The following is a 19959-nucleotide window of genomic DNA, read 5'->3' on the forward strand; positions in this document are numbered from 1 at the left end:
AATACAGAAGGATTTTGATGTATTTGACATAACACTTAAAACACTTATAAGTACGATATATCCAGTATAAATTATCATATATTAAAATCAAATGTAAATATGATTTGTTTTGTTTTACCGATGTTTTGATGGCAATACACATAACAAACGATGACATACGTTTTTGTAGTGCGCCAAAGAATTATTGTTATTATGAATACTGTAATGTTATCAATTATTATAATAATTTATTATGTTTGGTAGTCTGTAAAGTATAGAACAAATAAAATAAATGAGATGTTACATATAGTTTATATACAGGTGTCCCATGAGGATTTACCCATTACGATATCTCCTGAAACAATGGAGATATCATAATTCTGGTTTTTTCATAAGATTCACAGGAACAAGAACTACAAATATTTCATGTTTTAATTTATTTTTATGTTTTGGTAAAAAAGTTAAAAAATGTATTTTTTTATTTAATTATTTAAAAATATTGAAAATAGCCATTTTATAAAGTTTTTTTTTCTGAAAATATTGACGTTTTAACATTTTAATTTCATCAATTTCCTGATTTTTAATATTTTTTCTAGTTTCGAAAAAAACTGCGAATTATTTAATACGATACCAAGTTCCATAGTGCTATCGCAGGCTACATGTTAGATACAATAATACCACTATGGCACTATCGTATTAAATAGTGTCCCCCCTTTTTCCTTTATGAATGAATTAAGTGAAAATCTGTTTTTTGAAATTTTCAAAGATACTTATTAAGACCATATTATTTTAAAATTCATAAGATTCTTCTATTGTGAAGAGTCGTGACAATACGAAATTCATTTTAAAAATCTCCGTTTCCCTTTTTTAATATTTATATATCCAATTCATAATGAGTAGTATATATGTTATTAAAATGTTTATAATAAGGATAATACTCCTTAATAATGGTCCAACGAAAATATAAAATATATGTAATACTACTGAATTTAGTATTAGTTTAAGTTTTTATTGAGTATAACTATTGGCAAAATTTATATACTAATAAAATTTTAAAACTACATTAGTCCTCAAAGCTCATCCAAACCCATTATCATAAATCTGTTATTATCCTTAATATACAAAGTTAAATATAATAAAATCTATTAGTTCGAATTTCGATTTTGATGCATCAACATTTCCATAAAAATTATCCATTAAATATTTTACGATAAAAAATAGGAGATTTTCATTTGAAAAATAGAAAATTTTATCTCCACATGACTGTTCTTAAGTAATATTATAACAAATTTAAAGAATTTAAACATCCAAGATCTACAATTACTATATTTAGAAATTTAAAAATAGGATTTTAAGTAACTACATTATTCAATAAAAAATAAAAGACACGAGCATGATTGGAGAATCACACAGTATATAATTTAAATATGTTATGATAAAATATAAAAAACAATAATTATTTTATTAGTAGGTATTGTAAAAAAAGTCAGAAGTAAAAAAATAACTGTATAAATCCTCCTTCTAAATTTAAAGTCTTAGTTACGTAAATTCACGCGTCTTGTCTTATATCCCAAATTACAATTATTACAATTCAATTTAAGTGCTCCATAGATACTATTGAGAAAATTAATTTATTCTTTTATTGTAAAACCATCAAAATGCAACGGTTTTTGAATGCAAGTGGTAATTTTATAGGTACTTATTACTTTTAATTTCATAAAACCCAATTAATTTAATATTAATTTAAATATGAAATTTTGAATTTTAATGAGTAATACGATTTTATTAACGTTATAAAAATCTTAATAATATTTATGAAAAATGTCATACAGAAAAACTTATTATAACCTCTATTATGTTACAGCGTACATAAACCCAGTACCGACGTTATAGCTTCTAAATATTCGAGTTAACTGCAATTAAGTAGCTTAAAACAACTAAAAGCAACTGCACTGAAATTATTAATTTGCCCTGTTCCTAAATTCTAAAGTACGATATTTTCAATATTATATAATTTCCATTATTCTACGTAGGATTTACAATTTTTATTAATTTCAAAATGTTATCCTTAAAATTAAAATACTCACAAAACTATGTTGTGTTACAATATATTTAATGTGTATATACAAAACGTGTCTGAACAGCTAAAATGAATAATAAAATAAACGCGTTTTCTCGTTATTACAATATTGTAATAGCCAAGGAGCTACTCTAATCTCAATGAATTGAAATTCACGATAGCTCGAAATCCCTTTGAAATGTCTTGAACATCAAAATTCAAGTTAATTTTAGGAAACGACGGAAGCAATAAATATATATTAGATATCTTAATGTTGTAAGTTTGCAAGAAGACATCCCATCCAATATCGCTTTTGGGAATAATGAATGTTATCTTTGTTAGGTATTTTTTCATTAAATAATTTAAATACATTTAAAAAAAAAGTTAATATTTATTTATTGGATTTAAAATAAGCATATACCTAACACAATATAATATATTACATAGTGATAGTGTTTTTATATTTATTTATATGATAATATGTAGAATATGGTTGCCGTGATTTAGGAAAAATATTGTTTTATCACAGCTTTTAAAGTATTCATTTGATAATATTATGTTATAAATAATTATTACATATTACAAAATTTTAATCACAATTAAATTATTAATCAGAATCAGGGAAACTACGTTTCCACATTTTGACTCGATCCCGTTAATGAATACTATCGTAGTACATATTTTAAAATTGTTGTTTTTTTCTTTAAGACTCTTAAGTAAAAGAATTGCATACACAATACTCCGTGTAATCGATTAAACGTAAAATGTGTACTATTATTTTTTATTCATATTATGATTTTAACACAATTTATGAATTCAGTAAACTAACTTTTAAATTTTAAATATAAGGCTGTTTAAACAATCGTTTTGAAAATTAACATACGGATAAAAGTAACCGTATAAATAATAAAAAAAATTCAAATTTTAGTAAAACTATCAATTTTTCATCATCCTGACTTTTAACATAATGAAATATTCACGCACGTGATTATTAAATTTGACATTTTTCATGATGTTAGCTATATCATAATAATTTATTAATATTTACAACCATTTTAATATGGACAAAGGCTTTGTATGATAACTATTGTTTTAACTCATCAAAAAGTAATAAATTTATTATGGAAGTGAAAAATAAATATTGATACCTGAATAATTAAATTAATGTCCTATAATATGTTATATAATTGATACAAAATACTTTGTTTGGCCAATCTGACATTATGCAATAGAATTCGACAAAAACAGCAAAGTGTCCAATATGTAATCTAGATTTGAACTACGTTTAACCTATACCTATAATGTGTAGTACTTATTTCTCTAACTGCTATATTGAGCCAACTACTATTTTGGGTTTTTTTTTTACTTTGGGTGTTAGCCAACTTCTTCTTTCATAAATGACGGAACCAGCAAAATCTCCTTAAGTAATCCGATTCATTTTTGATTTAAAATTTCTTCAGAGTTCAAACTAGAATGACCTGAATTATATTACCACATAGATTTATATCGCAAAACGATTATTTATAATACGTAGGAAATGGTTGTTTTTTTTTTTAATTAACAAGGCGCCTGAATTACTTCTAGTTCTTATTATTAAAAACAAAAAAAGAAAAAAACAGAAGTAATCTAAATTATTATTTTCAATAAAAATAACAGCAAAAAAGAACAAAAATATAATAAGTTATTTAATACCAACAAATTAAAAATTAAAGTTAAAGTCGTATTTTTACTATACATTATATACCAATAAAATAGTCTAAACCGATCTTTCAATAAAATATTGACATTTTTTTTGTTGATTTATGATATTAAAATGTAAGATATATTTCATTAAAATATGATATATTCGTTATACATTATTATTAGATTATTATTATCATAATATAGGCAATTGTATCATATAAGTTAAAGATTTCAAATAATGAACATAGATATGTTGGGATTTAGGTATTAACGGTAATATTTTTAATTGTAACGAGATGTTTAAGGATTTTTATAAGGCACTATTAAATTTTCAATTCACGTGCAAAATGTCAAATTAGACATAGAATTGTTATAGCTATGAATGTCCAGTAGTAAGATAAAACATTACACATTTGGTGCTATTAATAATTGTAATGTCCAATTTTATTGTATAAATATGATATTCATGCTAAAGTTCTATATAATTTAATATTTACTTTTTTCCCCGAGCAAGAGGGTTGAAAAGAAAACTATCCATTAAAAAAAGAAAAGTCCGGACGGTAATCCTCTACAGTAAGTATGCATAATGCATTGGAAAACGGTATTGTGGAATGGGGACAACAAGTTTTTCTGACACTAAATCCCCTCCCAAAAACTGGTGACGAGGTTACCACGCAAAAACCGTATGATTAATTGCTATTTATTGACACGGTGCTTACGTTATTGATTAGCGATTTGTCATGCATTTAAAAACTTTCGGCCAAGAATGAAGACGACAAAACCAAGTTTTTTTTCTTTTGGGTATTAATTTTTACATAAAAAACATTATATATTAATATATTATGCATGCTATACATGGTATATATACTTATATAAAAGTTTAAACGAACATAAAAATATGTATTTAAAGATATTATAACGTATCGGTATTTATAAAACCTTTTTAAAACTTATGTATTAAAATTAAAAAAAAGTATTCGAACTCGAGTTATATTGTAAGTAAAATTATTATATAATCGTCAAAACCGTTCCATAGCTAATTTATTTGTCCTTATATTTTGTCCAATCAATTATATTATAATAAACTAGACTATTTGTAATTAATATTAATATATTATGAAAATCCCTCACTAGTTATTTAAATACACTATAGTGTATTTTATATTAATTTAATTCCAGTAATTTGTTGGTAATTATAATGATTCCATCTATACTATATTTTGTATTTATCTTAATAATCTTTAATTTTATTATAATTTAATTATCTGATATTTTCATAGATAGTAATTTTATAAATTTTAAATTTTTACAGATGGATTCAAATTGTTTATAATTATAAAAATTAAATTAAAAAAAATATAAAACATATAGCATTCCCAGTACCGTTTTAGATTATTTAGAATTTATTTTATATATTTCCCTCAAATGTGTACTCTGATAACTCATATAAAAGTGTTCAATTTATATTTTAAAATTATAAATTATATTTATTTATTTTTTATACACGTAAAATATTCTACATCTAATAGATTTTAATTGTTATAAAATATCAATTATAATATTCAATAATAACAAAGTTTCTAATTTGTTCTAACTGTAATAATATTACAACATAATATTTTTTCCGTCATTAAAATTGAAAGAATGATGAAGTTATTAAATGTTATTCATAATATAGTACAATTTTAGGTTTTTATATTTAAAAATGGACATACAATTATATTTCAAGTAAATTGAGTACCTAATGTATAGTTTTACGATGATGTTTTTATCTTTCTGTTTTCTGTTAGTGTCCAAATTTTCGAGAGAAAGAGTGCCAAAACTTTCAAGTAGTCCTAATATGTATCGATTGGAAATCCAGTTTATTTGGTACTTCGAAAAAGTAATTTTTCCCCTTTCTTGATAGTTTCTTAGGCATAAAGAAAAAACTACAGCATTGTGTCGAAGATGAAAAGATTTAAGCACGCGTGGTTTAATCCAGCATCACTCAAGATCGTTTATCAAATGAAATTATTTATTATTAAATTGTTACAACTGTAACAAACTTAGATATTGCATTGACTAAACCATCTCTTTTAAGCATTATTTTTAGATTTAGATTTTTAAAAATCATTAAAATTAATATTTAATAAAATATGGTATACAACATTGTAATACTAATGCAATAAGGTAAGTACTTGTAAATCGATGTATATTAAATTTTAAATCTAAATTTTGTATAATTTAATTAAAATATGTTCATAACATTATATAGTTATTATTATAGTCAATACTTTGTATTTTTGGTAAAATAATTATTATTATTTTATTTTTAAATTCATAATAGATTTATAAAATACAGGAACATTAAGACAGTAATAAATATATAAATACATCATATTGTGACTTCGTAACAAATCAAAAAATAATAATTTTTATTCGAACGTAATATCGTTCAGTGTGTGAGTGTTTCACAGAAATAACACCACAGTTCTAAATAAACAAAAATAATGCGTTTTCACCACTTTTATTCCATCCATCATTAAGGAAAGAAACATAATTAATGTTCTATAAAAATGCTAATTACGTATTAAGACAAGTTCAGAGTTAAAACCTGTCTTCAATTACTAAACGCAGCAGGCATTTTATAACCTTTTTTTTATATTATTTAAACTTGTATTAACTTTGTTAGCTGTTAATTAAAATTCAAATAAACGCACGTCTTATACTGTTATATTTGAATAATAATAAGTGATTGCCTTTTCTCTCTCTTTTTTTTTATTTGCAAATAGAGAACGATGCGCATATTTAGAATATTCATTCGATTTGATTTGCAATATGATATTTTAGCGTATTACAATAATAATTTATATTAATACAAAATTCATAACTTATAAATAAATAAAATGTACAAGGTTTCTATCGTTTCTATCAGGCAGTAAAACGTAAGCTCGTGTCAGCGCAATTCACGTATACTATAATGGAAGTTCGAGAAAACTGCTTAATGAATAGGCGATACAAAAACTGTAAAGGAAATATAAAGGAAGCGCAGACAACTGTATAATAAGAGCAATTTGAATGAAATAAATAGCTTGTGACACTTTCCACGGCGACATGCGTAGATGAAAACAAATACCTATATCGTCGAACTCCGTCATTATCCCGGGCACAATGTCAACGCCCCGGAGAACGAATAAATTATCAATTTAATTTATAGTCATCTTCATTCGTTTACCGGTTTGTGGTTTTTTTTATTCTATCCCTACAATATTTAATCATGTTCCTATTGGATTATGTTGCATCGTATACCATTACAATATTCAATTTAATACAGTTATCATTATGTAATCAAAACAATATATTTCAATGAACGGATGAATAATATAAAAAGCGAATTTTATATAAAATCTAGATAAACATGATGGACTATTAGGGGCGGTTTTTTTCCGAAAGTAATGATAAATCATTGTATTATATAAATTCGATAAATGACCTCTCTAAATCTTTGTTCAATTTTCAATCTACAGACTGCATGAAACTTTTTGAGCTTTTTTACTGCCCCCTAGCATATAAAAAAAAACGCGTAATAAACCCTTCTTTGAAAACCCAATAGCTTTCTCACTCCGTTCAGAATCTACAATAATCTATATTATTTATTACGCTCCAAGAGTCATTTTAATAACAAACATAACTTTGATCGTAGGTTTTGATAAATACCATCAAATTAATGTTTAGCCTTTGAAAAGATTGTAAATTTCATAATTTAATTTTTTATTATCAAAAATATATCTTATGTACGGCGAAAGTATTTGTACGATTTTTATTAATTCTGTAATTAGCTAGATTCAATGAGTAACTATGTATTTTATGGCCACGTATTTTTGTTACAAATCTCGTGTCCACGGTTACCGATAGCATGTTATAAATTATATTTTAATATCCTATAATATAATTTTTGAATCATGATTTAGCTTCAATAACTGATGTTATCATAGATATAAATAATTAAATAAATCGCTCACTCATGTTAGTTTATGACATTTTTTAAGAAATTAAGATATTTATTACTGAACTTAACTGGCGTTTCTGTAGTATTTCCTATCATCAAAAACAAATATTCATATATATAAATTTATTTAAAATACCAAATTTTGAAATAATTGATAAAATTATAGCATTCTAACTCTCTACAAAAATAACGGAAAATGACTATAGCCAGAAGAAGTTATAATATTTTTAATATTAATAGTTAACTATATCCATTGAAAAAATTAAAAGATTCATTTTACTGTCGCTTTACCTTCATTTATAAACTAGTAACGTTATTGTGATTCTAAATCAAACAATAAACACGTCATGCAATTATTAAATTAAATAAATATTTTAAATTTAACGGAATAATTATACCGAACGTGCACAATTTAAACATAATTTTTTTTTTAACCCTGGTGTTATTTTAACGTTTTGGTTTAGGTAAGGAGTGCAATTCAACAGTATACATTAACATAAATCAGTTAAAAATCTAGTTTATTATCTATTCTTATAAGTTATAGATATATAACTTTAATATACTATAATATAGTTTACCGTATAGATAACTCACGGATCAGCTGCGCCGTGAACTAGATTCCCCTAACTAGAAGACCCGATAACATTAATTACATCTTGCGTATTACAATATTTTACAATATTATTTATGAAAGTATTTAATTTAATTAAAATACAGAAAAAAAGCCATTAAATTTTTAATAATCTTATCATAACATATGATAATTAAATATATTTATAATACAATATTACTATATAAATTAGCGTTTCTCAAACTATGGGGTTATGCACACGACTCACTGGTGAATCGCAATAGATTCTCAGTGAAAAATTTGGGCAATGGTCCTAGATTGACAATCACTGCTAAGAACAAATTATTGTAATACCTGTTATGTAGTTATTTTACCGGGGTTTTCTTTAGATTTTCCAAACATATTCATATTATAATGATGTAATAAATAAATACAATAGTGCAACTTAAAAGTTTTAATCTTTAAACCGTAATTATTGAGACGTATAAAAACTTCTACATTCCTAAAATAAACCTGTCGATAATATACTGGGTTATACCGTACATCTTACCTTGATGCTCGACCCGTTGCGTTATCCTCGAGACTCAGGTGACTAGTGTCATAGGGCCGGAAGAGATTGAGACTCGTTTCATCAGTGACCACTGCACTACATTATATAATATAAACGTACTCGTTAACGGTGAAATAAAAACGGTTGGTTAAAATAGATTAAGATTCGAGACTATAGAGTTTCATCACATTGCACAAAAAATGAAAGAAAAAACATGAAACAGTGCAATAGAGAGGTTTCATAAGACTAAAGAATGGAAAATATTGCAGTAGTTATCAGCTCGATACGAATATCTTAAATAATATATTTGAAGGTCCTCACATTCAAGCAAACCTTAGTCAGACTGTGGGTTTAGGACCCCACAAGATTTAAGTATAATATTATATAGTAATGTGCAGTTGCAAAATGAGTTTCGGTCATTTCTAGCCCGCGATCCGTGCAACTCGTTTCCGGAGGATAACATGCCATGCAATGAATTAAGGTAAGATGTACTAAGCACCTTATATTATTCACGTGTTCTTTGTAGAACATGTATTTATAATTTATTGCATTTTCCTATGTGTGTATATTGCATAGGTTTAGAAAATCTATATAAAACCGTAAAGTAAAATCGTCTCACGAATGTACGACTAATAAATATTAAATACTATTGTACTTTATCATCGTTTCGTATTAATCATGTACACTAGATCTCCATCGTAAATAAGTAATTATGACTCTTGACCGACAACGGTTTAATAGTTTAGAATGCAGTTTCGGCGAATTTAAATATAACTCCACTATGCAAGAATAGTGTACATTTTAGCCTTTAGATAGCGGTAAATATACCAAAATTAAATAATATAGTTTCTTATATTATAATATACATTGTTAGAAAAGCAATTATCGAAATATAATCGACTTGTATATAATAATTAATTGAAATTAAATGTGTTTTTACAGTATGTAAATCACATCATTTTATTGTCATTATAGAATTATCAAAATATTAATATTAATATATTGATATTGTTAGGTATTCAGAGCGTACAAATCGAACTAAAAATTTAGAAAATATCAAATTAATTATTAATAAATTATATAACTAAAAAAAATAAATTTTAATTATTTTAATTTAAAAAAAATAATCTATATTTAAATATATATATAATATAGTCTTAAGAGTCTATTGATAATGGGTAGAAAGGGATTATTTTTAAGCGACATTAACTCTTAATCAGACCCTCAATGACCAATATATGTGTAGTAACATAACAAATGAACAACCTATACTGACACTAAGTTTACATCATGGATTAAACATGTAACAATTCATGCAAACTAAAAAATCGAATCACGAAACGAGTTTATTGCGTCTATTTTTCAATGATTGACATATTTTCTATTAACATTACATCAATACGTCTTGATGTTTCATCGAGTCATGCATATTAAACAGTGATATAAAAATGTTTATACTGTTTCCGGTTTACGGAAAATAATACTAGTAATTCCTTACAATAGACAACCGTAGTTGACGTTTAGTGAGCAATGTCCGGTATGGGGAGTAGTTAAATCGTTGTCAAAATCTCGTAGTGTTTCCGGTCGGGAGAAAAACCGTTGGAAAAATAAATAAATAAGGAAAAAGTACAGTCCCGTTAAAAAAAAGATTTTTACGATCACGATTATTGCCCGTGGCTGTGCACACGGAGATCGGTCAATTTTACGACAAAAAAGATGGTCGCTCGTACACGCTGGCGCGATAACAATATGTCCGGAGAGACCACAGGCAACAATATATTATTATTATTATACACCTCACACCCTTTTCCACCATTTGGCCATCACAATCCCCACTCCTACCTCTTTATCGATACTTGTGGAAAATTCGCTTTACGATTTACACGTTCTTTACACGTTAACGCAACGGCGGTGTCTTATCGGTGAGGCACATATTATTATGACGATATAATAATATGATATATCTACTACCGAAATATTAATGACCTTAATACAGACCTTTGTTGACTGGCTGTAACCGCAGATAGGAACGACAGAGGTAAAAAAAAAAAATTTCGACCTCCGTTATGGACCTATCGTTTTTTATAAATGTTTTATTACGATCATATTTCTTAAGTTATTTTCGAAAATGTGCAAGCAAGTTATAAAAAGCGTGGAAAAAATCTGAAACACTTCATGGTTAAAAAAAAAAATTGAGATTACCCATACAAATTTCTCACGTCACAACAAACGGTGTATTGACTCCCAAACCTCCTTAGATTTCAAAATATAAGTCACACGCAGCCAGTCATGATTTGCAATTTTCAAAGTATAGTTTTAATACCAATCAATAAAGTTTTGTATACAATGAAGTCATAAATAGTATCTAAATAATTCTCTATAATGTACATGAAAACAAAATTTATAAAATGGCATCAAGCTCAGTCTGAACTATCCAGAAATATGAAAAACAGTATTTACACACACAACAAATTGTAAGGTGACAGGTGCGGGGTGTAGTTATCGTGATGGTGCCTGGGCACCGACGATTTATCGTTTATCAATATATTTTGGTGATCACGTCATGCAATTCATGTGCCTATACATGTCGTACTTACTAATAACGATTATCCTCTTTACCGTTTTCATAATGCAGATAATGCGATCTATATCCTCATACCAGGTAACGTCGTTACATCGTTGATTTTACGAAAATCCATATTTATATTTCGAGATAACAAAGGTGACGAAGTCAACGTAAAAAACGATTTTTCTCAACGGCAACTTTCCCTGTCGTCATTTCCGTTACGAAATTTGTGTAAATTATATTATATTGTCTATAGCTGTTTAGCGTATTTTTTTACTGGAAAAATGTTCAAATTATAAAATTATAAATAAATGGCATTATTTCGAAACGATTGTTTCACTTCCACACATATTGCATAATACCGATTGGTTTTTATTAATAAAAAACGATTATCCAGATATTTGGCAACAAGATTTAGAAATAATATATCTTTTCTAAAATATAAATTATTAAATTATCGAAAATAAATGTTATAAAGCCACAAGGACATTTTATTCACAATCTAAATATTTTCTCATTTATAACTTTATAAGTTAAGTATTTTGAGTTGTGGCCGTAAGTTGTTTATAATTTTTAAATAATCAAAAAGAATATTATATTTGATTGAACATATGAAATTACATGCTGAATCTAGTTACGGACAGCGGTCATAAACAAACGAGTATAATATACCTACCAGTTGAACTGTAGCTATTAAATACCAGTCGACCCATTATAGATATAGATATATTATTAAGACTAATACATTTGAATAATTACGTAGGACAAACATTTATAAGTCTATAATCATATTATACTATTTTTAATGTTCATGTTTTAATTCATATTTATTGACACGCGAGTGCATAATTACAAGTTCCTTACAAAAATTGGTTCAACTTGATTATCAGTTCAAATAATTTATCAGCTTACATTTGGATATAAATTAAAAATTAAATTAAACGCTTAAAGTATATTATGTCAGAAAGATGTTAGAAATTATAAATAATTTATAACATTTTTGACTAATCAATTACTATAAGTGAACATTGTACAAACTTCTAAATAAAATGTAGTATTTTTCAAAAAATGCAAGTACAATTAAAAAAAATATCATATAATTTTTACTCATAATTAAAACATTATAGTTGAAATCCTTTCTTACAGGTAATTAGAGACGTTAATTTGACTTTTTTTGTTCTATTGATTATTTAGTAAAAAAAAAAATATTTCTTAAATTTAATTTTCCACTTATATTATTGTGATCAGTAAACTGTGGCAAAATGGGCATCACACATTATTATACACTACCTACTGATTTTTATAATGGATTTGTAATCGATTTTAATGAGCGTTTTTAGTCGGTAATATCAAGATTATTATTTTCTATTATATATATTTTGATTGTTCTTAAATTTTTTTAACGTTTTATATTTTAAATTCACGAACATAACCGATCGTGACTACAAGATCTCGACACACACGAGGAATATATTCAAGTAGAACGTGTGAAGTTCAGATTAAGCGATACATAAGAACATTATTGTATCATACTATTAGTATGCAATTGTAATATTGTACATGACATGGAGCATTGTAATGCAAACACGATGCATTCAGTTTTAAATAAAAATAATACGTATACAACTTACAACTGCTAAAATTTACATAAACATTGAATTTAAACAGTTGATATAAGTAATATTTAAAGCACGTAATAAAAATAATCAAAGCTAAGAATGTTTGAAGTAATAAAACATTACTTGTTTGTCACAACAAAAAATAGTAATAATATTAAAAGTATCGACTGTGAAACGTTTCTATTATTAAACATTTGAATAAAGGTTTCCACGTATATTTATTTACGAGTATTTATGTCAATAAATGTTATTTAGATGTGTTGTTCGCTGTATCTACAGTACATAATGTTTATACGCGTTTTTATATTGTATTATGGGATAGGTATATTTCTTTACCACAATACTAACAATGTGTATTCAAGTAAATAAATTTGATTAAAATACAATAGTTTATAATAAGATTAGATACATACATTTTTGAACGATTAAAGGCAATATATAATATTCAATGAAAAAAAAAAAACTAAAAATTCTTTCTTTAAATTATAATTCAATTATAATTTATAAAATATATTGCGTAAAAATTGCATTTGTGGATTTATATGAACTATAAAATTTAATATGTTCGATTCAACTTAATTGTCGAAAGTTTGAAATACTCACGTCGCACACTAACTTATTGATAAATTTATGTCAACAAAAAATAATCATTAGTTATAACTGTTTTAATCTATAATTATATATATATTAATTACATTATGTATTCTAAATGTTATATTCTCTAAGTTATATGAGCAATAATTATTCTAATTTCGTCCTGTTTTTTTTTTATATTTTTATTTTATAATTCTATATAAATGTATTACATATTGAGCTTTATTGTGCCCGTTATATAATAATAAATAAATAACTTAATAATAACTATTAATATAACAGGTATATAGTTATTATTTATATGAAAAGCATTTTAATACTTTTATGTTTAATTCAAATAATTAAATTAAATCAAAAACTGTAATACAAATCTACAATGCACAATATAATTCCAATAAACAACAACTATTATATTTCATAAATAACTGTCAATTAAGTAAACACAATCAAATTACTCCATTCACGAACAAACCTTATAATGAATAAAAAAGTCACCTATTTATGTATTTATTATGAATAAACAAACGAATATATAATTTACTACTGTAAAAAAAAATTTTCAGCCTGCTAAACTTATTTTTTATTTATTATTTCGTCTAATATTTTGATAATTGATTATTAAAGAACGAAAATAATAACTACAGATGTCTAACAAAATAACGCCTGCGGGTACAGACCTCCTGGCGAGTCTGGAAAAATCCATTGTCGTTGTACAACCGACACAAATAAACTACTAATATCGTCTCCTACGGAGTGAACCGGTTGAAACGCCTAATGGTATTTACACACGCGAACGATACTTTATACTGAGAGCAATCGAATAACTGCAGACATTTGCAAGGTAACGTGAAACTTATCGTTATTACAACGAAGAGGCAATAAAGTAATGGACAAGTCCGCACGTGCTAAATATTTATAGTATATATATGTGTGTGTGTGTGTTTATTTATATAATATAATAAATATATATTTATATAATATATAATATATAATATACAAGCCATGGGAAAAAAAAGATGAAATAAAGGTATCGTAATAAATAAATAATTCATATTTTGTTAGGTATACGAATAATTTAAAAAAACGTCTGTAATGAAACATTTCTTATAACTCATCGAGTTAGTATATACTATATTATACTATATTATATAGTATTATATTATGGTATTTACTAAATATGTAAATGATCTAAATAACATAAAAAAATATTTTTAAAAATAACTAACCTCTTAATCTAGCAGTAATTTCAGTAAATTATTGCCAAGAATAAAATATTGAGGTGGAATAATCAGATAATAGAATATACAAAAATAAAGTATTCACTAAATATGATTGAGTTGAATAAAACATATGACAAACAAATCAAACTCCATAACATAAAAACAGATTTACAACATATTATTATATAAAATATTAAACTATAATTATATTAACTAAGCCCAATTACAATATTATGAAATTAATAGAAATATTCTTTAAAAATACTACACGTATAATAAATTTACGATTTATATTACATTTGTGTTTTTTAATTTATTAATAAATAATTAAAAACTGTATGCGTGTACATACTTAAACTTTTTATGAATGTATTTATACATGCAGCGAGTGTTAATAGGATTATAATTTAAACAATAATAATAAGTAATTTAAACTGTAGCATATTTAAACAGTATTTAAACGTTATCTTTTATCAAAATATAATAAGTATATTTATTTTATTTGTATATTTTAATTTTAAACGTCTATTATAACGAACAATAATACATTTTTCTTGCTCAAATTTGCTATTAGGCTATTTTAAGAATTGTATAAAATAAAAATTACATTTATTTTCCAGAAATTATTTACTTCATATAGCAACAAGTATTAGTTTAACTATCAAATTTAATACACTTTGGTTGATGTAATTAAGAACTTTAACACAGCAACTATTAACAGTTATAACATGAAAAATATGACGATCCATAACGCTATAGAGTATGATTAAATATTAATTCTATTCATAATACTAAGTTGTATATGTTGTTATGAATTAAATTAAATTAAATATGAAAAATATGTGAATGTAATAGACATAAACGATATTTGAATTCGAACGTGTACGCCTACGGGTCTTTAAACAGTTTAAACACACTTTAATAGACATAGAAATGACTTATCTAAAACGTTCAGTTCCACCTGTTTAATAGTTTGATGTTTTCGTTAATGAATTTCGTTTAGTGATGCAATAATAGAAAAAAAAAATAATAACTCGATTCATCGTTTATTTTATGATTTCCGGATCCGTTTAGTATGTTAGGTTGGTTTAAAATGTAATTAATAAGGGAATTTGTCTTACTAAGTTAACGAATATTGCTTGTGGCGTATTATAATATTATAATATAAATAAGTACACAACATGTTAAAGTTATAAAAAATAATATAAGTCTTGAGGGTATATAATTAAATATATAACTTGATAAATTCTGTGAAAACTACATGTAATCCTGTCAAAAAAAGTAAGTTCAACGCTTAAATAATCAACAAAATTTTAAATACTATTATTAATATGTATTATACGTATCTAAGGTAATTGAATATAACAAATACTACTAAAATTGCATTCAAGACTAAGATATCAATTTTTATCTTGAGCTGAATGTAAAATATTACATTATAGACTATAAATTTAATAACTGAAGTAATATTTATTGTTAAATATTCTTACTATTTGTTGATATGTCAGAAAATTCGACTTTAAGTGTTATATATTTAATAATACCACTGCCACGTATTGTACAAATTGTTTTCTTCTTACCTGAAAAATAAAAATTATCCAATATAAAATAAAATCTATAAGTAATGAATATCTATAATGTACTTAAACTTTTATAATACGCTAGTATAATATCTATATACCTATTGTATTTTGTAGTTTTATTACGAGACAGTTGTATAATAGTTGTAACGTCCCCCCCTGCAATTTAAAACAACGGTTCAATACTTTTGAAAACTTAACATTATTGTTACGGATCATGATAATGAAATTTAAATGACAAACAAAGAAATAATTCACACATGATATCTTCATACTATACATAGTTTTGCCACATGGGTTTCACGTTCACACGTAATAGCTATTCAAAGCAAAAAAGTTTAATTTATTCTACGCCATTATGATGCATAGTATAAGTATTTAATGCAGATTTTAAAATTAAAAAAAAGATTTGATCAAAACTAATAGAAAACATCGTTACAATAAATATGTTGCATTAAAAGTCATACATTTTCAGTAACGAGTAACAAATGTTAAGAATATTATTATTGTTAAATTATGTATTTATTACAGTATATATAACTATTATTTTAATATAAATATTTGAAATTGAACATTTCGATGTTATTTCTTTCTTAACTTTAAAAAGCGAAAAAAATCATGAGCTATTTTATATTGTATTTTGTACTATTTCACTTGGAGTAACGGCGTAGAATAAATTAAACTTTTTTGCTTTGAATAGCTATTACGTGTGAACGCGAAACCCATGTGGCAACTCTCGAAAATGCAATCGACAAACTATCTGAACTGAAACGTATTAGTTCATTGTCACGACAAGCAGCAATAAAATAAGTTTTTTTTCGAATTTTCTCTCGGGAAAGGAAATTTAATCATGACAAACGCGATTACCTCAATCACTGCCGGACGGTAAACATTTACAAAACGAGAATGGGGTGGGAAACGTACCTATATAAATATTGTATATGTGTATACCAGTGGCTACGAGGTCCAGGTGGTTCAGCAGTAAATCATAGTGTCACAAATTTCCCGTACACGATACCCGAAATCAAATTTCGCGATACATATGCCGAACGGATCGACAAGATTTTTTCGACTGATTTCCGTCTACATAAAAACGATAAGCATTATCATTATTGATCCGTTAATAATTATATATGTTATAGAAAATAATGATAAAATAATTAATTCAAGGTAATTTGTTTAAATTTAAAAACTCTGCAGTGAAATAACATTTTTGGAGTATACCACTAAACTCAGGTCTTCAACTTTAATTACCTACTTATACTTAAATAATTAAATGCTCTTTCAAAATTGAAATTTTATATACACAATATATATTTCTCTTCAGAGTATGAAATTAAAAATTATTGTTGCCAAAAAAAAAAAAATTAAAAAATGATAAAAAAAAGTCAAGTTATTTTCAAAAATGTTGATAGTTTTCAAATCTATACGTATAGTATATTAAAAAAAAATATTTGGTATATAAAAATTTCGCACACTCACAGGTTTTGATGATACCATGATGATCTACCTATAGGTTACCGTTGTAAAGGTTTGATAATACCATGTAACTATGCGAAATTTAAAATAACTCGTATGGGACGAAAGGTATTAAGGACTACATAGGAATACTTTGCTAAATAAATTCATTGTCGTGAATCTAATCTATAGATATTTCTATCTTATTTTCAGCAAAGTGTGTTATATTGCTGTGTATGTTTTCCTCGCCGTAAGTTTGTAACCGATCTATACCTAGTATATTATAATGAAGTTATTATTGTTCAACTTTCTTGCATTAAGTTCTACAAAAATTGATTATATAGTCTTGTACGACTGAAAACAGGTTCATGCATTTTAATTTATGATATGATAATAATCTTATTTATGATCACGAATATTGCTGTTGCTGTGTAAAAAAGAAAAATCAATTACATAATTTATATTATAACACTACATAATTTAACTAAATAATTGATCCAATTTAAACGAATTCACTACAATACTAAATTATAACATTTTTTTTAAAAAGGGGAAAGTAGGTAACCATTCTGCTGTACAGTTTTACTTTTACATGTGTACCGCGTTATTAATTAAGTCTACAATATGTATATACTAAACTTTTTAAATTTTATTTATTTTATTATATTAGTTATACACTGTATTAAGTTAAATTTTGATGAAAAAATTTTAAATATTATAAGATTCATATTTACTTATTCTAATTATGTCATATAATTTTAACCTTATATTATTTTATATATATGTTACCTTATATTTATTTTATTAATAAAACCAAAACGTTTTTATAAACTCTTTAAATATGAATACATACATCAAAATAAAAATAAAAATAGTGCAAGAATCAATTCCTATTGATGACATAAACAAAACTAAAATATTTTAAAAATTATTTTCTTTCTAATAAATAATAATTTGAATATTCTGTGAACATTTCAAGTCTCTGCAGATAATAATTTTTGTGTTAAAATAAAAACGAAAATAATTTTATCAAAAACTTGTTTTACATAAAAATTTTCACTTTTCTTAAATTTTTTTTTCGTTTTCTCGGTTATTTTAAAATGCACTTAGAATTGTGTTATTTTGTTTTTTGAATCCCTCTCTCTTCCCCTTTTTAAGTACCTACTATATCCAATTGTATACCTAACACCACTATCAAAGTTCAAAAACAAAGAATTTTTGTCTATTAAATTTAAAAAGGTTTAAAATCACATCATTTTAAAATCAAAAGAATCATCACTCTACTCAGAATCTAAAAACTAGGTTTACAAGTATACTAGATTACAATGCATTTATTTAATATTATGTGATTTTTTAAATATTTGTAGTGTGTACTTAAATTTCGTTGTGTCGTTTATTGTGAATTCTTGAACAAATATTATTTTTTATATCTATGCATATTAGAATACATATTAAAATATTTTGTTTTTTTGTTTAATATCTTGGTTACATTTTCCGTGTATATTACAGTTGTAAGGTAAATATTCAGTATAATTACGGCTTATAATAATATATTATGTTCTATACCTTATACCTATTACTAAAAATATAATAATTTTGTTTCATTGGACGTTTGGCATTGATTTAGTAGAATCTATTACAAAATTAGTTTTATACATCTACTATTTATTTCGTGTGACAGATAACAGTTTGTTTTCTGAAGGGTTGTTAATATGTGTTTACTGTTTTGGTAATGTCAGTTTCAAGTCTGAACATATTGCATTTGAATAGGCAATATAACATTAATTATTGGTCATATTACATTTTGTGCTTATGAATTATTTATGGGACCAAAAACTTAGTATTCTCATAGAGTGATGTTTTACAAACTTGTGTAGTATTTGGGTAGGTGCATTTATTATTGATTTCGATGGACATTTATATCGTGGATTCTGAACATGAACCCATATAGTCAATATATATATATACATATATAATACACAAATACTCAAGTATTGTGGGTATTTAAATTTGCTATGTCATCGATCATTTGTAAATCCAAATAAAGACACACTAAAGAATAAGAGACATTTTGTGTTTGAGTAAGTGACAG

At 25.1% G+C, this 19959-nt stretch overlaps 1 protein-coding gene across 2 annotated transcripts in view; it reads right to left on the reverse strand.

Annotated features, from left to right (window-relative positions):
* LOC113553070 (monocarboxylate transporter 10) overlaps nt 1-19959 on the reverse strand; it is a 312565-nt gene that overhangs the window by 113868 nt on the left and 178738 nt on the right. The window lies entirely within an intron of this gene.

Source organism: Rhopalosiphum maidis, chromosome 2 (assembly GCF_003676215.2).
Source record: "Rhopalosiphum maidis isolate BTI-1 chromosome 2, ASM367621v3, whole genome shotgun sequence".
NCBI lineage: Eukaryota > Metazoa > Arthropoda > Insecta > Hemiptera > Aphididae > Rhopalosiphum > Rhopalosiphum maidis.